The following is a 26,188-nucleotide window of genomic DNA, read 5'->3' as shown; positions in this document are numbered from 1 at the left end:
TGTAACTTTACAGTAAATCTTGAAGTCAAGTAATGTCAGTCCTCCTTCAATATTGTCTATTCTTTTACCTCCCATATAAGAGGTCTTTTACTTCTTCATGTAAACTTTAGAATCAATTCATCAATATCTGCAAAATACCTTGCTAGGGCTTTGGTTGAGACTGCATTGAATCTATTGATTAACTTGAGAAGAATTGACATCTTGATGATATTGACTCTTCTTAATGATTATGGAATATCTCATTTATTCAGTTCTCCTTTAATTTCTTTCATCAGAGTTTTGTAGTTTTCCTTACATGGATATTGAGCATATTTTGTTAGATTTATTCATAAGCATGTCATTTTTGAGGGGGTGCTAATATAAATGGTGTAGTGAACATAATGTTCAGCATTTAATCTCAATTTGTTGTATGAAGGTCACCATTTGGAAGCTGCACTTTGTGTTACTTACATTCATAAAGGGATTGATCATGTGTTCTATCTGTGGTAACTAAAAGATTGTGATAAATGTTGCAAGACATTTTACTTTTTTAAAGTAATTAGGGACTTCACTGGTGGAGCAGTGGTTAAGAAACCACCTGCCAATGCAGGGGACATGGGTTCAAGTCCTGGTCCAGGAAGATCCCACATGCCGTGGAGCAACTAAGCCCGTGTAGCACAACTCCTGAGCCTGTGCTCTAGAGCCCACGAGCCACAACTGTTGAGCCTGCATGCCACAACTACTGAAGCCCGCATGCCTGGAGCCAGTGCTCCACAACAAGAGAAGACACCGCAGTGAGAAGCCCACGTGCCGCAACTAGAGAAAGCCTGCTCACAGCAGCGAAGACCCAATGCAGCCAAAAATCATTAAATAAATTAATTAATTGATTTAAAAAAATGATAATAAATAAAGTACAATTAATGATAGTACTATATAGCAACTTGGTTACAATACTGAAAGTCACCCAAAAGATTTTACACTAATACAACTCAGGTAAAGATACCACATTAGAAATCTAGAAATGTCTTTCATAACTCTAATTTGGTTGATTATATGAGAAAGAGAACGTGTGCAGAAGTTGCAAAATGTGAATATAGTCCCCAATTTTCATTTTAGAAAAAAAAAATAGCCTGTAAGAAAATTAGTATGTTTTATTTTATTTTTTATCCCCGTTTTCAAGTATGATTTTAAGCCTTCTTAATCTTTGAAAGAATGTTATCCATTTCTCATTTGTGTACGTATCAGGAAAACACAGGAAACTAGGCCCACAATGGTGAAAATATTAAAGATATTGTTCATTTGAATGTTTCCTTCTGTTCATTAAACTTTACTAGACAGTGTAACCTTGAGTACTGCCAGCATTAGATTGCTTAGAATTCCAAATCTGATCTTTAAATTCACCTCCAGTGTGTGACTGGGTTTACTATGTAATTTTTCTTTTCAAATATGCCATTATTGTAGTCTTCCACCTAAACCCTAAGAATACTGTTATTAACTAGCTTTTAAGTTCCTCAATAAAGCAATGTTTAGGATGTACATAAAAACACTGCATTTTTATTAAACAGCCCTAGAGGAATGAGAGGTTATTTTAACAGTCACATCAACAGTATAGTTCTATGGCTCTTTTCAATTAGCATTAGCTTGCCAACCTCCTTAAGTACTGGCACCATGTCCAAGTGTGCTTATTAATAGATTTTTCCCTTTTTACATTTTAACCAATATCATAGAACTCTTTTAAGAACATGTCCTAGATTTTTCAAGGTAAATAACAACCCTCTCCTCTCTCTTCTCTCCCCCTACCCTTCTCTTCATTTCATCTCTGTCTCTCTCTTTACCCTTAAACCCCTGTTTTCTAAGGATAAGCCACATGCAGAGAGAAAGAGATATAGACAGACAGACAGACAGATAGATAGATAGATAGATAGATTAGATGAAACCACAAAAAAGACATGAACTAGGGCTATGTTAATGGTGACACAGAAAGGGAATAGATTTGAAAACATTTAAATTTAAAGTTTATAGAACTGGATGACTGATTGTCATGGAGGTGAACAAACGTGAGAAAAATGTTTATAATATAGAAGAATTATCAGTTTCCAAATAAATATGGTTAATTATAGCTAAGTTTTATTTAAAGCTTTGTGTGTGCCATATACTTGCAAAATTCTTTTTCGTATGCTGTTCCATTTAATCCTCGAAACTTTTTAGGGCCAAGGAAACTAAGATCCAGGGACGTTAAGAAAACTTGCCAAAGGTCATATCTATAATACGTGCTGAGTGGGGACTTATGGCCAGACATTCTGAGGCCAGAGACCATTCTGTTAATGAATACCACCTTTCCTTTTGGTATGCTGATTTTGAGATGCTTATGCTCATCTAGGTGGAGATATCCAGCAATGTGTTGGATATTGGATTCTGAAATTCAGGAGGGATGGATTTTGGCATTTGGTAGACTTCCCCAAGGAGCAAGAGCATGTTTAAAGCAGTGTCCACAAACAGAATGCCAGGAGGTACCAACATGTACAGGAAGGGCTGAGGAGAGAGAATACAGTAATGAGATAGAGAAAAAACATTCACAGAAGGGGAAGAGGAGTCAGAAGATGCAGAGTAACCAATGTCAAGGGTGGTAGATAGTTTCAAGAAATAGAAAATGACCAGCATCAATGCATACATTAGCACAGCATACAGCAGATGAGTCAGTTGTAAGGAAAGGAATGTCATGTCCATTGGGTAGACTATTAGATCATTTCAAATCTTCTCTAAGAGCAATTCTAGTAGAGAACTGGGGAAAGATGAGATTGCAGTAGGTGGGGAATAGGTTGGCAGGGAAGAATTGTGGGGTTTTAATGGGCTAAAATTATAAGACTGTCCAACAGATACTTTTACATGTAGTGTTTTCACCATAAGCATTATTATGTTTATACCTATTCCTTTTTGCAGTGGAGCCTGTGCCTAGAGTAGCATACAGAAATTTCATGCAGAGATGCCACTAGAAATAACCTAAACTGTGACCTCTAACTTTTTAGCAGTGGGGGCAGATTTTGATGGAACAATATTTTGAAGATTTTTCATGTAAGCCTCAGAAAATGCAAGATATATATTTAAGTCTACCAAAAGAGGTTCATTTGGTAAAGCAAAAATGCCACAATCTTTTAAAATCAGTACTTTTTCTAAAACTGAGAACTTCACACATTTTGCATTTCATTTGCTAACTTTCACAGCAGGCTTCTCAAAATCCAACTTCCTACTGAAGTGTGTTTCCAAGCAATTTTATTTGGAAATTGAGAGCTGTCATGACCTTTTCATCGGTTTTAACTATATATCCTAAAAGACTTAAGAGACAACACTCGACAGGTGACCAAACATTCCAGAATAATAGGATTCCTATTTTTAGATAGCATTTCCTGTAACTAAAAAATAATAATAATAGATTATTCAATCAGTTTTCTTTTAAAAGGCCTTCTGGAGAAGCAGTTTTTACATTTGAGTTTGCATGACATTTACCGCTTTGTGTGTTCCATTAAGTATCATTACACGAGGCCTTTTACATCTAGCAATATATGGCTCTAAAACAGAAAACTCCAGTTGTTTCGGGGCTGAGGACTCTGAATCAAGATTCACAAAACTATAGAAAGATAGCACTTTAAGATCATGTGCTGCAAGGAAACTTAGCCCTTCTCAGAGGTTTGCTGAGGCTCCACTCGGGATGAAACACGTTTTATCAGAGAGGAAAGATTTGAACTGGGAAAACCATTCATCCCTTTCATTCATTTTATTTATTCAAGTTTCCTGCAACCCATTATTTTTAAGAAAAAGTCTTGGGGCTTCCGTGGTAGTGCAGTGGTAAAGATCTGCCTCCCAATGCGGGGGACATGGGTTTGAGCCCTGGTCCGGGAAGATCCCACATGCCACGGAGCAACTAATCCCGTGCGCCGCAACTACTGAGCCTGCGCTCTAGAGCCCGTGTGCTACAACTACTGAAGCCCATGTGCCTAGAGCCCGTGCTCCACAACAAGAGAAGCCACCGCAATGAGAAGCCTGCGCACCGCAATGAAGAGTAGCCCCCACTCGCTGCAACTAGAGAAAGCCTGTACACAGCAATGAAGACCCAACGCAGCCAAAAATAAATAAAATTAATAAATTTAAAAAAAAAAAGAAAAAGAAAAACGTCTTGTTTTATAGGTGGTTAAAAATGTGTGTCTGGATCACTAGCCTCATTTTACAGTTGAAGCAAACCGAGGCCTAAAGATGCAAGAGGACGTGCCCAAGGTCACGTCATCAATTAGTGGCAGAATGTGTTAACGCAAGTTCTTTGGGCTGCAAGCTAAAGAAACCAAATTTAACTTACTCAAGAAGAAATGAGGACTCATTGGAAGGATACTAGAGTATCCCACAGAATCCAAAGAAAAGTGTAACAGCCAAAACTTAGGTGGGAAGAAACCAGTGTAGCTATAGGAACAGTAGTTGTCAGGGCTTCTCTGCAGAACACGGCCTTAAGGAGACTCTGCTGCCACAGCAGGAGCTGATGTGGTCAACTCCCTCAAGGGAACATCTGCTGGGATGAGCTTGAGTGGCAGGTGACTCTGCTGCTGAGTCTAAAGACTGTGGGATTAGCAGAGCCATGGCCTCTGACCAAATTCTTATAAGTCTCATACTCAACTGCGGCTCACACATGGTATGGTGTCCACATTGCCTGGTCTTCTACTTACATTCTCTTTGCTGACATTAGCATCACTTGGGGAGATTTAAAAAATACCAATACTTAGGCTCTATCTCTCAGATATGATTTACTCACTGTGAGCAGGGCTGGGACCTGTTCATTTGTTTGAGGTGATGCTGCCTCCAGCAGCGCACACACACACACACACACACACACACACACACTCCATCACTTACGAAATTGTGAGAGAACAGGGATTTTGCTTTGCTTCCTGTTGAATCTGCCATGTCTAGAAAGGACCTCTTCAATGACGGAAGAAATGAATCTGTAAAACTTACCAAATACCTGAAAACTGGTATTGTTATTTACTTCCTCTTCTACATTTTTGTCTTCTACATGCTTAATTGTAGAATTTTCTAAGGACCTGATTTTATAGTCTACTTTGTCTGACAGACACAAAGTTCTCTCGCAACCTCAGCAGAAATCAAACTCATGGGATGACTGCACATCCATGGGGGATAGCTGGTATCTGAGACAGGACATAAATAATAAATTTAGTGTTTGAAATTTGCACATAGGTCTTCTGATTTTATTAACCTAGACAACTTATAATAATTATGATAAACAGACATTGTCATTAAATATAGCAGCCATTTGATAAGATTAAGCATAATGCAATACATCTTCCTTTCCACCCAATTCAGTATAATAAATTACCCTTAGGCTTCTAAATGAAGCATTTTATAATTGAGCAAAACAAACTGATTTTTAGGGGTCCTTATTTATATGCAAAACTGACTTTTTGAGAATGGTAAACTTGATTAAAATCTAAGTGCAAATCACAACTTCTTCTCACAAGCCATAACCATCCTATTAATGTATAATTTATTGCATACAAGGATAGTAAGATTCTAATGTCCTTATGATCCAGATGGAAGAAAGAGTTAGATAGAGAAAACAATAAACCATATAAAATGGGAAGAAAATGGAATTGAAATTTGACAAATATTGTACAAGATAGTATCCCAGCTGGTACAGATGCTATAGGAAAACAGAGATTGGGTTAGAGTATCATAGTGAAATCAATCTCAGGAGAATTTTAAAAGAGGTAAATTTTCATGGAAGTTCTAGATGTAGAGAGGAAAAAATTACTAGTTCAGAAAAAGCATGAACAATGTATTAGATGTGGAAAACAACTTTGCAAATGTGGCCCCTTTGAGTCTGTTTGCATTACTCAGAATCATAGGTCCCTTTTGGCTCCCACCCAACAACTAAGAGATGATGTCCTAGGTGAGTGGACTTCTTCCCAACTGCATGTCATTTATAAAAAAAGAAACATGCAACTTTTAAACGAAAGGACACATGAGTGACAGGATTAACCTAGGTATCATTAAAAGGCAAGGCCCAGTTTATCTCAGTCATGGCCTCTGCAAATAACCACATTTCACATGGCTCTTCTGGGTCCCACTTTAGAAGTGAATCCAGCAGAGATGTTCTCCTGGGAAGAAGACTTAAGGATTCAAAATCCTTGATTTATGGCCTCCAACCAGCCTCTTCATGAGCATACATGTTATACACACATAAAATTAGCTTTATTCCCTATTTAGAAATAGAGACTACTACTAAGAAGGGTACCGATTATTGAGTCAGAGCACATGATACTATTTCTTCTCTAGTAAAGGTAAGCATCGGATAAGGGCCTCCAGATTCGCCCATGCTTGTAGGAAGTTGTTCACATAGTGGGATGGCTTTGAACATTGGTTTGCCTGCATCTAGGCTTGAAACTCTTGTACTCTTCTCAGTATAACATTTACTCATTCACTCAAAATTGCTTACCTGTCACCAATATGTGTGATCTCCGGTGCTTTGTGCTAAGATAATTTTAAGTTATTTTAAGTACTTTAAAATTATGAAATATTTCAATTGTATACAAAGAACAAAAAAATAATACCCATGGTTTATACAAATATATTTTATTTAAAATATATTTATAGGACATGAACAATGGTGGGACTCTGCCCTGGGGATGCAGTGATGAGCAAGATGGACACAGCCCCACCCTTAAGACAGATAATTAAAGAAGACAGGCAATAGATTCTTATAAATGACATGATAGCCAAAGCCCAGGGTTATGGTACCATATGGCAGAGTGAAGGAAAGCTTCCTGGAGGGTGAAATGTATCTTTCTTCTGAACTCAGCATAATAAATCACCCTTAAGTTGCAGAATGAGGCATTTTACAATGGAGCAAAACAGACCAATTTAGAGTCTATTTTCATAAGGAAAGCAGGGTTTTTGAGGCTTATAACACTGATTTAGAGCTATAAAGAGTGCTCCAGGAGGGGGAATGAGGTGTGAGGTGTGAAAAGACCAGGTCACTATACCTCTCACCAGTCAGGTGATGGAGTAAGTGCTTAATGTTCAGTCTGGACAAGGAGCCCCTGCACAGAGAGGGTGAAATACAAGTACAGGTGCTATCAGCCTAAAGACTGTTGGTTCTTTTCAAATGAAAGCATCTTAAAAACAGTTCACCTACTGACAAACCCAGAACATGATATTTTGATAATATGTATCAGTTTAACTTTAAATGTTGTCCCAGAGCACTCATTTTTCTGGCTAAGCAGGATTGGTAGACTCAGTGCTACGGTTTTGATTGAAAGCAACAGAGAAAAGAGATGCTGATATTACACGCCTCTGAGTACTTTCAGGTTTGGGCAGCTTTCTGCAAAGGGCAGATCCTTAAACTTAGCACCTCGCTGAGAAGAATAATAGTCAAATGACCATGTTTGGTGAAGCCTCCTACAACCATGGTGTTCGGAACAGTAAAAAGTTCTAGTTACTGATTAATTCTAGTTTTCTTAGAGCTGGCCTCACAGGTTGGCAAAATAGTGCTTTAAAGTTTAGAAAAAATATTTCAGACATTATCTCATTTAGTCCTCACGTTGTGCAATGTGTGATATTGGATTCATTTTACACATTACAATATACAGCCCAGAGTGCATACAGCAGCTGGATCTGGTCTCTGGATCATAGCCTAGCACCACTAGTAACTAACTGTTCACACCATGGATTGGAGGAGTATGATGCAATGATCCTGCAGGGAAGGAAAAATAATTTTCTCAATACCCTTCTAGGTTCTTGGCTGAGAGCCCTCTGTAATAAAAAGATTAAAAGGAGAAAAAAAGCAATTTTAATTACATACATAGTACTTACGGGAACCCCACAAATATATGAGAGTCAAAATGCAGCCGTATGATTGAGGCTTGAGCTCAGGAAAGGGATAAGGATCTTGGGCTTCAAAGAGGCAATTCTCAGGATGGTAAGAAGAAGAAATGCTTGTAAACAAAGTTTGCCCTGCTTGCAGGTAAGTCTCTCAGGTTAAAAAGTGATCTCTGGAAATAGCTGTCTTCCTGACACAAACCCCATTTCTAATATTAACTTTCCGTACAAAAGGGTAACTTCTACTCTGTTTTGTAGAGCTTCTCCTGTGTCTGCAGTTTCTCAAAATAATCCTTACACAGAAGAGGCCCATCTTGAGGTGGCATATTCTACCCTTCAATCCTCTGAATTCTAAATGAACAGATAGTCATCAGGGAGCCATACTAAGCCAAGCACTGTCCCAGGCACTGGGAAAGAAGTAGCAGACCAGGCCTAGTTTTTACTTTCACTGGGGAAATGTACCTCCTCAAGGCTTCCCTAAATTAGGGGCAGTCCTGTCTAGACCATGTTCTCAGGACTGTCCTTCCTTTCATTTTGGTGGACACCTAACAAAAAGAGAGCATGGGCCAGAGGCACATGACATGGCCTGAAGATAAACACGCACACATACACACACACACACACACACACACACTCACACACACCCAGGACAATCAAATTTTGCCTTAGGAAATCCAACCTAAGAAATGCAGGAATCAAGTAGCTGTCACAAAGAGCTGACCCTGAAAGGCCAAGATCTGGAGAGTTGAGGCCACAGGGTGCGAACAGCAGCTGTATGGGGAGAGAAGCATGGGAGAAAGGAAGCCATTGGGAGGAGATTGGGCTGAAGAAGAGCCCCAAGGGGAAGGTCTACAAATTCCAGCTCCCGAGGTCCCATGAGCAGATTTCACGCCAGAATTAATTGTCCTAGAGGAGAGTCCCTACACTTTCTGGAACCTGATTGTTCAGCTCTTATCGGGTTCCTTGACACATGTACTGAATTTAACTCCTCCACCTATTATAAGAAATAATTTGACTGAACTTCAAGCACAATAACTTACAAGCACAATAACCTGCTAAATTATCTACCCCTGTGCTGATTGCAGCATTATTTGTAACATAGTTTGGAAACAATCTGAATGGCCATCATTAGTGGGCTGGTCCTATAAACTCTGGTATTTACTTTCTTTTGAATATAATATAGCAGGAAAAGAAATTGTGGTATGTTCCATATAGTATCTACCATATTTTCTTTTACTGCTATAGTGTCTTGTATTCCATAGGAATTATATGTGTAGTAATATATAAATGTCTGTTATATATGTATTACTGTATAATATACAGATATTTCATTTTGTATATATTTGTGTATAAATATATGCAATTTAATATGTATCATATTCCATAAGAACATAATTATTATAATACATATCTCATAGTATTGTTAAATAAAACAAAAAGTTTCAGTGCACACATAAAACAAAACTTTACATATATATGTGTATATATATATATATATATGGTATATAGATAGATTGGAAGGACACATATTAGGTTGAAAATAGAAGTTACCTTTTGGGACAGGGTTAGAATTGTAAAGAAAAGATTGAAGGGAATGACCTGTACATGTATTTCTTTCTTAGTTTCTTTTTATAATTAAAACTGATTTTTAAAACATTTTAAAAGAAAATCAAGTAAGTAAACCACAAGTTTCCTGGTTTATATTTTGTTTCATATCATTTTGTTTTTCCTCCTCCCGTCCACACTGCTCAGTGCGTAATGAATAAGGCCATTTTGTGGTGAGTTCTCACCTCACTGTTCTAAAATAAGGGAATAAAAGGAGAATATTAAGTTACTCTGAGGTCTGCATCTGCTAAGGTTTTTTTTTTATTTTTTAATTTCAACAATATAGACATGGACAAAAATAAAACCTAAAGCTTGATCATTTGAGTTTTCCATTAAATAATACCAATTACAGGACACTTCTCAAGCCATTTAACACAATGACCCAGAAGGTGCTTATTTTGTCTTTTAAATATTAAAGTACTTTTAAAAAATAGTCTTTTAATAACCCAAAAAATAATGGAGGTATTAAATCCATTTTGTTCTGTACTGTGTATCTTTGTTGTAAGAGTGTGTGTACCAGAGTCCTCATATGGATGCAAATATGAACATATTTTAGTTAGCAATGGAGAAATCCTCTGGGTCCAGAATGTGCCAATTTAACAAGACGTTAACTTTAACAATTTAAATATGGTTTTACTTGTATATATGCACATGGACATCAGGCTTTTAAAAACTCATCCTATATACATGGGAGAGGAGTTCAGAAATTCAAATAGTTGTGCAAAGAGGCCTCTTTATTTATTTTTTCAGTAGAGTTCGTAACTCATTTATTAAAATAAGCACTGTATATCCCTGTGCACAGTCAAGGAAATTCAAACTTGAGCCTTCCTATGACTTAGCAAGATGGTTGGTGGTATTCAGGAGAGGAGATGTGAAATCTAGAAGTCAGGGCTGGGGAAAAGACCTACTCCTCCCCAAGAATGGAGTCTGGATAGAGCTATTGAGACATTCAATGTCCAGCACCCAATATGGGAAAGTCAAGGAAATGTAGCACAGATGTACAACTTGGAAGAAGGAGCTCATCATGAGGACATTGTAGATATCCTGGGCCACTCCCAAAGTCAACTGGGAAAAATTAGATTTCGCATTGAGTTGTCTAAGATCAGGGTCCAGACTAGGGCCAGGGAACTAGCAGGAAATAGGTGAAGGGCCGAGGTTCTAGCAAAACAAAAGCAGAAGGCGGGATTTGTCAATGGAATAGGAAGAACTCAGTTGGTGATCCAAGGGTTATCTTGACTGGGTCAATGTAGTAGAGAGTAGCAGCCAACATCTTGGGGAGCCACAAGAGTGGTCTAAGCTCACCATTATCTTGTCTATCTCAGGTCCATTGGGAAAAAAAGCAAAGAAACAAAAAGCGCTGATATTCACTGATGGGATAGAAATTAATCACATACCTCCTGCCCTGATCAGTAATATTTTAATAACTGGCATGAGACAGGGCTTAGGGCTTGCTTGTGGATCCCAAAGTGGGAACTCAATAGAAAAACTACCTACCAGTTTTGGAGATGTATTTAATATTTCTTGTATAGGTGTAATATGTGCTATTGCCTTAGTACATTTTTATATTCACTGAGAAGACCCATAGCCTAGTTGGTAATCAAAATAAAACTCAATCCAATGCTACATCATCATAGTGATTTTACTCCTCTCCCACTTCAGAGTCCTCCCCAACTTGTAAGATCATAATCACCATTTTGCAGAAACTGCAAGGCACTAGCTGGCATAACCTCCTACTATTAAAATGAATAACTAAATTCCAGAGCAGTTGAGTGACATGATCTGGGTCCCATAACCAGTAATGCTAAACCCAGAACTTAAATGCTGACCTCAGGTCCCAACATAAACTTCCTTCCACTCTACGCCGTCAACTTTCTGTGGAATTTCTTCTGTTTACCACCTCCCTCATTCAGTTTAATTATGTTTACACAGTGTTGGTAGACTCAGCTCACTGTTGACACCTAATTATTTTTCTAAGGGAGAAAAATGATCACCCAAAACAGAGAATCCACTGACTGAAGCCCCATCAAAGTGATCTGCATCCATTGTGATATCTGCAAAAGCTGCCACAGTATATAAGGTCACCGAAAAATCCAGCTTAGTTCCCCTTGTGGAGATAGGCATGCCCCCAGACAAAGGCCCAGCACTTGTGTCTTGATTTTAAAAGGCACTTAGCAGCAAGCCCCTTGTTGACCTACATGTTTTCATAACTACAGGCTCATACACATTTGAGAGCATTCTTTTTGAGTCACCTCTCTCTATGTACTGAATATTTTTTTACAGCTTCCTGGATACCTAATGAACCTGCTTGGGGACCAGGTGAAATATATTTTTGGAACAGGATCACCCTGTACTTTGCAGGTCATGAATTTCTTTATATTTGTCATGGCAGGCACTGCTACCCCAAAAGTTATTACCTATTCAATCCCAGTTCTAACCTGCAAGCAGATCTGTCTGAGGAGCCAATTTATTACTGATGTAACAGCACCAGGGAAGATGAGTTTGCTTGTTTAAAGAGATGAGCGACATTGGCAACGCAATCAGTTTTCACATACTGAAATCCCGTACATGGGATTTTTTGTAGTTATTAAAAAATCACGCATAGCAATGTTTCTATCCTTCATTGTGCATTTGCTGGGATTGCACATCCATCATGGCTTGTTCCTCTCTAAATGGGCTTGTCTTTCAGAAATTCGTAGCCTTGAGGGTTTTTGCCAAGCACTAAGTTGTCAGACCAGAAAGATCATGATGCCTTCTATACTTGGCTTTATGTTTTACCATGAATGGCCCATATGATGTCCTTTGCATGTAACTTAGCCTCTCTGGTTATCAGTTTCATGTCATCAATCAATTCACTCACAAATTTAATTGCATTAGACATATCCCCAGGGTCTCCAAACTGGGAGAGGGTGTGGGGTACAGGACAGCATTGTGGAATATAGATCACAGTAATGTTGGCAAAAAGTTACACACACACATAATGCATACACACACACGATTAAGCATACAACTTATTGAGTAAGAGAGATCTAGATTCTAACCCTGCTTTCTGCTCACTTGCTGAAAGAACTTGGGTAAATCACTTACCTTCCTTGAATATGTTTTTTTTTTTTAATCTTTATTAGAGTATAGTTGATTTACAATGTTGTGTTACTTTCTGCTGTACAGCAAAGTGAATCAGTTATACATATACATATATCCACTCTTTTTTAGATTCTTGTCCCATATAGGTCATTACAGAGTATTGGGTAGAGTTCACTGTGCTATACAGTAGGTCCTTATTACTGAATCTGTTTTTTGTTTAATCTATAAAATAGAATAATAAAACCTACCTAATAGCAATATTTTAATAATTAAATAAGTTAGCACATATAAACCATTAGCACACGTTCCAGCACATAATAGTTCCTATTAGTTAATATTAAATTATTTTTAATTACAACAATATTGATGATAAATATTTAAGATGACTTCCTTTGAAAATAGATGATCTAATACTGGACATGAGGAGGGCATAGACACACATGTAATTAACCATAAAACCAGTCAGTAATAGAGAAAATCTCAATAGAAGGCAAAGAAAATGTACTCTGCTGGTGACATCTGGTGAAGGAGATCAAAGAGATGACATGAGAAAGTATAAATTAAGGCAGACTTTGAAGGATGGAGTGTTCAGGGCAAGTGAGAAAAACTGAACTCCAACTAACCTAACCAGCAACAGAATATATTGGCTAACAGAACTGGAAGTCTAGGGTCTGGCTTTAGGCACAGTGGGATCCAGTTGCCCAAATGAAGTTTTAAGGGCTCTGACATCTTCGTTCCTGAGTTCTAAATCCCTCTGTGTGTCAGGAAAACCATGGCATACTCAATATCCAAAAGAAAAGAGAGTCTTTTTCTGCCAGAATTCACATAGTAAATCTTAGAGAAGGCTATGCTTGGGTCAGATTTCTTCCCTGGACAAATTGCTATGGCAAGGAAGGATAAGTACTCGGATTGGACGGCCTGGGTCATTTTCCTAGCTCCATAGTAACGGTTGGATGCTGTGATTGACAGCTTCACCAGGGACACTTGGAATAATGGCAGAATGGTTTATCAAAGAAAAATGGGGTTCTTAGAAGAAGAAAAAGGAGGAGGAGGAGGAGATAAGGCTAGGAATGCTAAATGATAGATTTCTATTATAAAGGATACCATAGGACATGCACAGATCCAGAGCAAGGAGTAGGTATGAGGGAACATTACAAGGAAAGCTACTGAGGAAGGAAAACTTTGCTACAAAGCACAGCCAGTAATTTATCAAATATTCTACTCAGCTCGACTAGCTCATATACCTTCCCTCATTTGATCAAACAATGGTTCAGAAACCTGCCATAGTACTTAATTTTGCTCGATGAGTGAATGCATGAATGGGTAGTTGGCTAAAGGAACATACACACTTTTCACCTTACAAGTGTGTTATTCCCATTTTATTGATAATGAAACTGACTTGGAGATGTTTAGTGGCTTTCTCGAGGCTAGGCAGCTAAGAGTTTAGAGAATTTGGGTTTTGTCTCCATCAGCCCTGGCTCCAAGTTGAGTTTTCTTGCCACCCCCGCCAACCTTTCCCCCATCCCACAACTTTTTCTTCAAACTGTTGCTTTTTCCCAGGCTGACTCACAGAAACCTGAACCCTTGGGACTCATTGGTCAAATTTCATTTCCAACCTATTTCCGGTGTTCCTCAGTCTCTAACTTAAGGCTTTGAACTAAATTACATTTATATCCCAGTAACTCACAGATTTCTAGACACTTTAGAGTTGGAAGGGAAGGGACCTGGAAGTCATCTAATCCAAAGGACATCACACAGTCAATGGTGCTTAAGTGACCATTTCTGTCAGAGAATGAAGGACGGGAATCCAGGTCCTCTCTTGTGTTTTCAAGTGACTGAGTTACAGCTCTGACTATTCGAGTGATTTCTCCAAATGTGACTCAAACAAATTCTCAACAGGCTCTCCCTTGAACAGAGTTGCAGGAGTTCGGAGAAGTAATGAAGGCTCAGCAAGCCTCTCATACTAGTGCAAAGACTAGAACATAGTTCCCCTGGGTACAGAGAAGCTGCCACCCACTAGGATCCAACATATGGAACACCCACATTTAAAAATAACAAGATTGGAGATTGCTGTATTGCTTTTACTGCCCACATCCCAGCCACCTCTTCACATCCTAAATCCCCTTATCACTTAATAAAGACAGCCACCTGTTTGGCTTAATGAAGCAAGCCAGCTGGGCTGAAGGAGGACAGGAAAACTGACCGTGTGTGGTCTCTCCCACTCTGCTTTCAGATTATGCTGAAGACGGAAGCAACCATCTTCTCCCTCCCCATCCTCAACACTCAGTTTTAAGGAAATCTTCACATTTTTGCTGCTGGCCAGGAATGTCACGATTCCCCACCTCCAGCTTCCAGTGGAGTTTAGGGTAACCTTGTGCTCTGTTAGTGGTAGTGTTTATCCAAGCATTGTATGCCCCGCCCCTCTCATCAAAAACCCCTGGCTGCTTGTTAAACACTCAAACTCCAGAACCCCTGCCAAGCCTACTGAAATACAATCTTGGAACATTCTAAAATATTTTTGAACTCCCTGAGAGATACTTACACAAACTGAAGTGTGAGAACCTCAGCCTCTCATTCCCCTGCAGTTTCGTTTTGGATGAGTCCTCTCACATAGCAAAACAGGTGGGAAGAAACACCTTGGGAAGCAGAGTGAAAATCAGAGGTGTGTCCAGGGGATAGAGGATATGGAAAGCTCTGGTATAAGTCTGGGACCATAAGAGAACTAAAAAGTCAGTGTGGTACAGTCTTGTTCATTAGGGTGAGAGACTCTACAGGGATTTAGGACCAAAGCTCTGCTTAGATGTAATGGACATTGACCTGGAATGCATTTTGCACCATATATTGATCTATGATAACGTTTTTCAATCTGCAGGTCAAAACTCATCGATGGGCATGAAACCAGTTTAGTGGATCATGGCCATGCTAATGAAAAATATGAGAATGTGTTGTGCATTGTAAGAATAAGATCATCTTTTAGAAACTTCTGTTGCAGGTGTAGGTGTGGGTGAGTGTGTCTTGGGTTAGATGTTCAATATATTTCTTACCATGGGCTGTAGTCAAAAAGTGAGAATCATTGAACTAGGGAACCTAGAGTGCCAGACAATTTGCTAAAAGTTTACATGTATTAACTTATTAGGCCCATTATACAGATGGGAATACTGAGGCTGAGGTACAGTAGTACAGTCAAGATTCAAAAGTATTTGAACCACGGAGCCCAACTGACTAAAAACAGAGAACCAGGGAGAAAATAATATCTCATTATCATAGGTCCACCTAAGTCCTTATCAACCATCTCCCTTTGCCATTTAAATAACCTGACCCTCTAACCTTGTACTCCTCCCATGGTGTCCTAACTATATTATTGGTGAGTAGTTCTACACTGTAAAAGATCTTCACATCAATTGCTACGCAGTGCTGTGCTTTTAATGCTTTTTGACAGGAACTTGTGAGGAGTTGATAAGAGTCTTGTTTGTTTAGCTTTTACTGAAGGTCAGACCAAGATTTACTGTCCTCACGAGAGAACTGGAATTAATATTCAGATCTTCTCTCCAATATCAAAGGCTCCTTGTTAAGGGCTCTTCCACAGGCCATCAATGGCAGCTTTGTTTACTGCCTGAAGAATCTCTTCAAGAAATTTACCGATACCTACTTAATACATAAGACTCATGGTGGCAAGTGACAGAAAACTAGTCTCAAACTGGTTTAATCAGAGAGAAGAACTCTATTTTTTCAAGTAAATTAAGCATAAGGAGGAGGGCTGGATAGGTTCAGGCTGGGATCTAACTGGGCACAAATGATATAATCAGGATGGGATGTCTTTCCCTTGGTGTTTCAGCTCTGGTTCTCCGGTATTGAATCCATGCAAGAAGATGATCTCCCCTATTAGTTACAAGAGAATTACCATCACATCCCGTGTTAAGGCATGAGAATCTTTGATTCTCTCTGGGAATCACTGACGTTGGCTGAGTGACTGCTCATTCCCGAATCGATCACATAATCACTGTAACTATGCAACGTGATATGCGGAGTGATGGAACCCCACATAAAGACATTGGAGTGAACCAAGGGTGGATTCCCATCCTCACCTCAAAGGAATGAGCTGAAGTAGTTTCAAAGCTAAATGGATCCTAAGTATCAAAAGTTCAGGCCTTGTGCCATATATGACAAACCCACAGCCGACATCGTCCTCAATGGTGAAAACCTGAAACCATTTCCACTAAGATCAGGAACAAGAAAAGGCTGCCCACTCTCACCACTATTATTCAACATAGTTTTGGAAGTTTTAGCCACAGCAATCAGAGAAGAAAAAGAAATGAAAGGAATCCAAATCGGAAAAGAAGAAGTAAAGCTGTCACTGTTTGCAGATGACATGATACTATACATAGAGAATCCTAAAGATGCTACCAGGAAACTACTAGAGCTAATCAATGAATTTGGTAAAGTAGCAGGATATAAAATTAATGCACAGAAATCTCTTGCATTCCTATACACTAATGATGAAAAATATGAATGAGAAATTAAGGAAACACTCCCATTTACCATTGCAACAAAAAGAATAAAATATCTAGGAATAAACCTACCTAAGGAGACAAAAGACCTGTATGCAGAAAACTGTTAGACACTGATGAAAGAAATTAAAGATGATACAAATAGATGGAGAGATATACCATGTTCTTGGATTGGAAGAATCAACATTGTGAAAATGACTATACTACCCAAAGCAATCTACAGATTCAATGCAATCCCTATCAAACTACCACTGGCATTTTTCACGGAACTAGAACAAGAAATTTCACAATTTGTGTGGAAATACGAAAGACCCCGAAGAGCCAAAGCAATGTTGAGAAAGAAAAACGGAGCTGAAGGAATCAGGCTCCCTGAGTTCAGACTATACTACAAAGCTACAGTAATCAAGACAGTATGGTACTGGCACAAAAACAGAAATATAGATCAATGGAACAGGATAGAAAGCCCAGAGATAAACCCATGCACATATGGTCACCTTATCTTTGATAAAGGAGGCAAGAATATACAGTTGAGAAAAGACAGCCTTTTCAATAAGTGGTGCTGGGAAAACTGGACAGCTACATGTAAAAGAATGAAATTAGAACACTCCCTAACACCATCCACAAAAATAAACTCAAAATGGATTAAAGACCGAAATGTAAAGCCAGACACTATCAAATTCTTAGAAGAAAACATAGGAAGAACACTCTTTGACATAAATCACAGCAAGATCCTTTTTGACCCACCTCCTAGAGTAATGGAAATAAAAACAAAAATAAACAAATGGGACCTAATGAAACGTAAAAGCTTTTGCACAGCAAAGGAAACCATAAACAAGACGAAAAGACAATCCTCAGAATGGGAGAAAATATTTGCAAATGAAGCAACAGACAAAGGATTAATCTCCAAAATATACAAGCAGCTCATGCAGCTCAATATCAAAAAAACAAACAACCCAATCCAAAAATGGGCAGAAGACCTAAACAGACATTTCTCCAAAGAAGATATACAGATTGCCAACAAACCCATGAAAGAATGCTCAACATCATTAATCATTAGAGAAATGCAAATCAAAACTACAATGAGATATCATCTCACACTGGTCAGAATGGCCATCATCAAAAAATCTACAAACAATGAATGCTGGAGAGGGTGTGGAGAAAAGGGAACCCTCTTGCGCTGTTGGTGGGAATGTAAATTGATACAGCCACTATGGAGAACAGTACGGAGGTTCCTTAAAAAACTACAAATAGAACTACCATACGACCCAGCAATCCCACTACTGGGCATATACCCTGAGAAAACCGTAATTCAAAAAGAGTCATGTACCAAAATGTTCATTGCAGCTCTATTTACAATAGCCAGGTCATGGAAGCAACCTAAGTGTCCATCAACGGATGAATGGATAAAGAAGATGTGGCACATATATACAATGGAATATTACTCAGCCATAAGAAAGAAACAAAATTGAGTTATTTGTAGTGAGGTGGATGAACCTAGAGTCTGTCATACAGAGTGAAGTAAGTCAGAAAGAGAAAAACAAATACCGTGTGCTAACACATATATATGGAATCTAAAAAAAAAAAAAAAATTGGTCATGAAGAACCTAGGGGCAAGATGGGAATAAAGACACAGACCTACTAGAGAATGGACTTGAGGATATGGGGAGGGAGACGGGTAAGCTGGGACAAAGTGAGAGAGTGGCATGGACATATATACACTACCAAATGTAAAATAGATAGCTAGTGGGAAGCAGCCACATAGCACAGGGAGATCAGCTCTGTGCTTTGTGACCACCTAGTGGGGTAGGATAGGGAGGGTGGGAGGGAGGGAGACGCAAGAGGGAAGAGATATGAGGACATATGTATATGTATAACTGATTCACTTTGTTATAAAGCAGAAACTAACACACCATTGTAAAGCAATTATACTCCAATAAAGATGTTAAAAAAAAAAACAAAAAAAGAAACCCCATAACCATTAGCAGCCACTCCCCATCCCCCACTTCCTTCTACCCCTTGGCAAATACCCATTTACTTTCTGTCAATAAATTTGCTTATTCTGGACGTTTCCTATTAAAAAAAAAAAAAAAAGTTCAGGCCTTGTGCTAGGAACTCTGGAACAGGAACCCTTGCCCTTAAAGAGCTTACAGTCATGGATTCAATCATTCAGGGATGTGTGTGTGTGTCCAGTGTGTACTTTCAGGTGCTGAGCAACATGATAGATCTCTGGAGAAATGGCAAGCATTCTTCATAAGAGAACTTGTAGTCTAACAAGAAAGAAAAACATGCACATCATTAATATCTTTAAGGATGAAAAATGATAAAGTATCATTCATTCTACTATTTGAGGGAAGTGTAGAAGGCGGAACATACAAAGTTCAAGCCAAGCCATTAGCCCAGGTAGGATTTAGATATTATGGGAAGACATATCTACATCAGTTGAACAAGTCTGGTGAGTGGAGGGGGGAATAGGAGGCTGTGATATTTGGTACATGCAGGTGAGGAAGAAGGAAGACTGGATAAGGGGTGGGCCAGAGTACAGAATGCCAGGTCTTTGTGTTTAGGTTTTGGAATCATTGTGAAGTAAGTCAAGCTTTACAAGAAGGGACACACCAGCTCTGTATTACAGAAGCCACCCTGACAGTAGTGATAATGAGGGTCTTGCGGGGAGAACATTGACAGTAGGGGGTATTATTAATTCATACTAGAGATTATATGAGCAAGAGTTTAATAGCTGTGACAGATATTAAAAGGGGAAATGCTTACAAATGTGACAGCAGAGAAAGATGTGCTAAGCACCTTGCAATTCTTTAGATCTCTTATGATGTTAAAAACTTGTCTGACTGGCTCTGGGTGGTATCCTCTCAAGGGGATGGCATTTGGGAATAAACATTTCTTGGTTTATAACCAGTTATCCCAGTTTGCTTGAGATTGATTTCCAGTCATGGAGGAAGGCAGGAGGGAATTTCCAGGCATCATGGAAGAACTGTTATATATGCATGTCAATGCTTTGGATTGGAAAGTTTATGAAATTTAGAGCCATTGAGACCCAAGTTCAATCCTAATTCTTTTGAGCCCGTCATCTAATATCAGTTTCCTTTCTTGAAAATGGGTTTCATAAAACCAATATCCTCATATTATTGTGAGGTTTGAATGATAAATGTGTGAGCAATTCCCACTCATTAAATATTAGCTCAGTATTATTTAATTATTTGAGCAATACCAAAATGAGGCATTGACAGTATCTTCATTTTATAATACATAAGGAGACCAGTGAGAAGATGAGAAAAAGAGAATGAGACTTATTCAGAATCTTTGCAGCTAGCAAGTAGAAAAACTAGGGTTCAAACCCATGTGGGTCTGAGACAGAGTCTGAGTTCTTTCCGTTGCTCTCTCGTTTGGAGTCCTGACTTCTTAAATTTTATAGTGAAATATTTTACAAATGACTGTAAATTGTTACTTAAATATTAACATATGACATCAGTGTTATGGTCAGTGAATTATGTATTCTACATATCTCTTAGGCTGTTCACAGTTTTTTTTTTAACGTGACATAAGCATTAGCAATATTACTTGATTACCTTGGTAGATGTATTATTGGAATAGCAAGTCTTTCAGTAGATGTCAATTAACATCTTTGTTACACAGATGTTCCAGGATTGAAGAATAAATATACTGATTAATACCTCCCTCAAATCCTGGGATAGAGATGAAAGTATATTATCCACTTGCTGGCCAGCACAATAAATTAGATTAAAGAAGGAATGAGAAGCCATCCCTCCAGGCTTAATGAAATATGGGTTTAGCAGAGGAAGCTGGTTAGAATTGAGCCTCCTCATACAGACATCTGTCACCAAAAAATGTTTTTGTTTTGTTTTGTCTTCTTCTTATTATTATTAACTTTAATGGTGACCCAACATTTGTGCTGCTGCCTTTGGGTTCTAAAGATGTAAAACAACCAATATAAAGTAGATGTGATCCCAATGGCTAAACTATGAGAAGAGAGAGGAAAAGAAGCTGAGCCAAATTCTGGACAAGGGTATGAAATAGTTGCAGTCTCTTAGTGCCATAGGGGAGCATGACGAGAACACCTATAACCTGGGGGACATTGGCAGTACATAGTACAACCACTCTCCTGTGAGATAGGAGGTTGGGAGACTTCCTGCTGGCTTATAAGTGGCTGAAGATTTTCTCTGCAAAGAGAGTTCACAGCCACGATTGTAGCTCTACTAGGACTTGAAAGACATTCATGGGTGTTGGTGTTAAAAATGCAATCTTTTATCTGCTACAAATATGTATAATAAATGCAGTTTTAAGCATCTCCTACGTATTTCATCTAAAACCCGTTCTTATTTAACAGGGTAATATTATTCCCTCACTAGGTAAAATCCAATCAACAATCCTTTTTGATAGTCCATAAGGCCCTGAGTAGTCTGGCCTCAGCCCGCTTTTTCTACTAATGTTGCCCCACTTCCTTGTTCATTTACTCCCCCTCAGCAATACTGACCTCCTTTCACTGCAGGGCCTTTGTACAGGCTGTTCCCTATGTCTGAAGGTTCCTTTCCCCCATTGTTTGCCTGACTCAAAGACATCTTCCTTAATCATCTTCTCTAGATCACCTTTCTCCCAGCCCCCAGCCCCCACCCCATGGACAATTATTCTCTATCACACAAGCCTGTGTGTCTCCTCTGTATAATTATCACTAGGTATGCTTAACTAATCTGTTTGCTTTTAAAACTAGCTAAAATTAACCAATTATGTGTCAGCCAATTTCTATGTATTTACAGTTCTCATAAACTTTGATCTTTATCACACCAACATGAAGTAGGTGGCATAATTAACCCCCCTTTCTTAGGTCAAGAAACTGAGATTTACTGAAGTTGGTTTACTTACCAATGCTTCAAAACTAAGTAGAGGGTCAGGATTTAGACCCAGAAAGTCTTGATCCAGAGTCCATGCTCTTAATTGCAATCCTTTATGCCTCCCAGCCCTCCCATATCATTTATCTCTCACAATTGAAAATAAAAATTTCAGGGATTATTGTACCCACGTGCATCATTTTATTGTTTGTTTGTTTATTTATTTATGTTGGCTGCACTGCATGGCTTGCAGGATCTTAGTTCCCTGACCAGGGATCGAACCCGCGTCCTTGACAGTGAAAGCGCTGAGTCCTAACTACTGGACCACTAGGGAAGTCCGTCATTGTATCCTTATTTAAAACACATACAATGATTCACAAACTTGGCTTTTCCCAATAACTAAAATATAGCTAGCTAGCTATAGATAGATAGATACAGACACATATACACATAACTAAATATATGTTTATATAAAATATACCTATATATCAGGCACAGTTCTGTTCACATTAATATTCATAATCTAGAATTCAAAGTTATATTAAAAAAACAAAGAAAAGGAACAGAATTCACTAAGAAGCTACAAATGACTATAAACCCATAAGTAAATGTTCAGCCTTACTATTCGTTAATGAAATAAGATACCATTTCCTACTCTCTAATTAGCAAGGATTAAAAATAAATAATATCCACTGTTGGCAGGAGTACAGGGAAGGGACTTTGTCATACGTTGGTGGTGGGAGGGAAAAAATGGTTTACAGCTTCAGGGCAATACAAATTTGGCAACATGTATCAAAGGACTGCAAGTTTACCTTGGACTTGGATCCAAAAAAATCCAGTATTAGTTAATTAACTTAAAAAAAGTAGAGTCAGGGGCTTCCCCGGTGGCGCAGTGGTTGAGAATCTGCCTGCCAATGAACGGGACACGGGTTCGAGCCCTGGTCTGGGAAGATCCCACATGCTGCAGAGCAACTAGGCCCGTGAGCCACAATTACTGAGCCTGCGCGTCTGGAGCCTGTGCTCTGCAACAAGAGAGGCCGCGATAATGAGAGGCCCCCGCACCGCGATGAAGAGTGGCCCCCACTTGCCGCAGCTAGAGAAAGCCCTCGCACAGAAACGAAGACCCAACACAGCCATAAAAAAAAAAAAAAAAAAAAAAGTAGAGTCAGACTAAGACTTGGGTTGAGAAATTTTCACTAAAGTTGTGTGTGTATATAAGCAAAAATAAAATGATGATAATGTAAATATCCAACTATGTCAGTCAGCAAACGTTTACTGGGTACCTACTGTGTGCAAGAGCCTGGGTGAGGTGCTGGGGATATGATGGTGAATGAGTAGATGGGGGTGTTGTCCTTACCTTCTTAGAATGCTGTGCCTCATGGGACTGATTAAGGACATACTGTTAAATCCACACTGGGGGATGTTAATTAAATATGGTAATAACAATAATGAGGACATCTGAAAGTATGATTTTGGAGAATATTTAAATAATCATGATTAAAGACCTGTGAACAAGAATGGTGGTAAAGTTAGATAGCAAATGAGTCTGATTTTGTATAAAGTGGATGGCTTGTAGTGTATATCAATATGTGAACAAATGTGTATAGAAGGAAAACCATAGATAAAAAAAATCACCAGAATGTTATTGGTGGCTATTACTAGGAAGTGGAATTAAGAAATGTTTCATTATTTTCCATACAGATATTTTATTGAGGGGAATAATAATATTAATACCAAATGTTCCAGTATAAAAAAGTGGTTACAATTTTGTAATTATGTATGGTGACAGTTGTTAACTAGACTTGTTTCTTCCCTTGCTCATTGGCTGGCAACTCATCCCTGTCTGAATGTCACAAAAAGCACCTCTTCCTAAAACCACACCAGAGCCCCACTTCCCAGACACAATGAGATCATCTCACCTGTCTGCTCCCCAGCATCACAGTATTTATAGTGTCATGTCTCGACTTGAGTCAGTTTATTCTTTTTTTAAAAAAAAATTTATTTATTTTATTTATTTATTTTTGGCTGTGTCGGGTCTTCATTGCTGCGCGCGGGCTTTCTCTAGTTGCAGCAAGCCGGGGCTACTCTTCGTTGTGGTGTGCGGGCTTCTCATTGCGGTGGCTTCTCTTGCTGTGGAGCTCGGGCTTTAGGCATGTGGGCTTCAGTAGTTGTGGCACATGGGCTCTAGAGTGAAGATTTTTAACTTCTAAGTTGATTCTTTGGTACCATTTGATAGATTTTTTTAAGTCTGTGTCTCTGAAAGTCAGTGTTCTAGACTGACTTTCAAACTGCAAAAGAGCAAACTTGATTTCAGAAGAAGTGTGTGTGTGTGTGTATGTGTGTGTGTGTGTGTGTGTGTAATTTCATTTGTTTATACCACAGACTGTATTGTCAAAAAATATTCGGCTGGAACCAGGCTCCTTTGTTTATAGACAAGGAAATAGAGGGAGAAGGAATAATATAGAGAATTTACTTTTAATTACAAAACAGTGTTACAGACACTCTACTAGGCACTTTACATACAGTATTTAAATTCTTGCAGCAATCTCACGTGGAATGCATTGTCCTTCCTCATTTTTTGCATAAGAGAAAATCCTGAAAGCTTGGAGAGGCTCAGAGGCATGGCCAAGGTTCTGAATTAGCCAATATTAGCTGGATTCAAATTCAGATCTGAGTCAAAAATCATTGTTGAGAGTGAAGTGAGCTTTGATCTACATGTCCTAACTTACAAGCTTCTGCTGGTCCTGGGCCTCCTTTACATACCTTTGCAGCAGAGAAAAGAGTAGCCTGTGACCCCACTCTCCACCCATCTACTAACAATCCTGTTTGGAGACATCACTTCCATCTCTAACTCATTGTGAAGGCATGTCATTAATGAGACCCTGAGAACAAACGAGAACCCTGCTTCTTCTCTTGGCTCTGCTACAAGCTGCCTAATTGGGATTTATGGGTGCCCATGATAAGATCTCTGCATAGCAAAACCCTGAGATTTCTCTTGAACTCTTAAATAATGGCCAAGCAAAGCCTTAATGACTGAAGTGATAGGTCAAATATACCTCCACATTGCAGATGTCTGAGTGTGTGTGTGTGTGTGTGTGTGTGTGAGCTCACGCATGCATATGTGTATTGGGGGCAAGAAAGGCAGGTGGTTTACACAAATTAGGCTAATATGAAAGTCTACAGCTTCAAGCAATGTCTGCTTTTTATTAATTCAGACCTGAAGTGGATTAAGTTCAAGCTATCCTCCCAGTATCATTGAAGAGCCATTCACAGTGTGCAGAGCTTGGTGGTTTGTTTCTCTAGGTGCCACCCTCATTCTGGTTTCTGAGTCTGATGTATTGCTTTCGGATCCCAGCAAAAATGGCACACTCCCAGTTGAATGCCATCATTCTCTCCTCTTTGGTGAGAATATTCAATAACAATGATGATAGCTACAACGATGCCAGCAGCAACCCACCATCTTTGACTAGTGCTAAATAGGTATGAAAAAGGCTTGTATTAATTAGCCCTAATATCATCCAACCACCCAATAAGGTAGCTAGAATGACCCCATTTTGTAGCTGAGAGAAGAAATGCTCAGAGAGTGGGAGTTACTCACCCCAGGTCAGAGAGCTAATGCATGGCAGAGCCAGGATGTGACATGACACAGTTGTTTTCTATAACAAGTCTTTCACCATTACTTAAAGTTTTTAACCACACGCATTTATTAAGATTTCTTCTAAATATTAGATAGAAAAAAAAATTAGATATAGACAGAAACATCATGAACTATTAAATGGAGAATCTAGAAGACCACAAAGAAAGAGAAAGCATGTGAGCATGGCCTAGATTGCCAAGGAGAATTTAAGTGGTGGTGTGGGCAATGCTGGAAGTGATGATTGAAGGCAAGAAGGTCTATGACATAAGTAGAAAGGCCTGTGTTGATGAGCTTGTAATTATTATTGACATCCCTCTCCCCAAACCACCCTCCTTGGTCCATGAATGTCACAATACTCTACCCAGTCACTCAGACCAAAACCACAAGAGTCATCTTTAATTCCTCATTTCCTTTCCAGCCCATATCTAAGCCATCACCACCCACCACTAACACCCTGGCTAGTCCACAATCATTCCTGACCTCCAAGACTACACAGCCTCCTGAGCGGTCTCCGCATCTCCATGTCTGCCCTCTTGCCTCACACTCTGCCCTCCACAGGATTCCAAGGTGAGATTCCTAACAGCTAAACCAGACAAACTTATTCTCCTGCTTAAAATCCTGCAATATAGTTAATGGTATTA

The 26,188-nt window shown here is 38.9% G+C and overlaps 2 long non-coding RNA genes across 2 annotated transcripts in view; one reads left to right on the top strand and one right to left on the bottom strand.

Moving 5' to 3' along the window:
- The window catches only part of LOC309617227, a 241,096-nt gene that overhangs the window by 121,784 nt on the left and 93,124 nt on the right, over positions 1–26,188 (bottom strand). The window lies entirely within an intron of this gene.
- The window catches only part of LOC309617234, a 76,253-nt gene continuing 50,479 nt past the window's right edge, over positions 415–26,188 (top strand). Inside the window, exon 1 of the long non-coding RNA XR_014237822.1 lies at positions 415–26,114. This is a non-coding gene — a long non-coding RNA (uncharacterized lncRNA). The remainder of the gene's footprint in view (positions 26,115–26,188) is intronic.

The sequence above is a fragment of the Balaenoptera borealis genome (genome assembly GCF_965194805.1).
Source record: "Balaenoptera borealis genome assembly, chromosome: 19".
Lineage (NCBI taxonomy): Eukaryota > Metazoa > Chordata > Mammalia > Artiodactyla > Balaenopteridae > Balaenoptera > Balaenoptera borealis.
The sequence above is the reverse complement of the archived record's forward strand: the minus strand, read 5'-3'. Positions and strand labels throughout refer to the sequence as shown.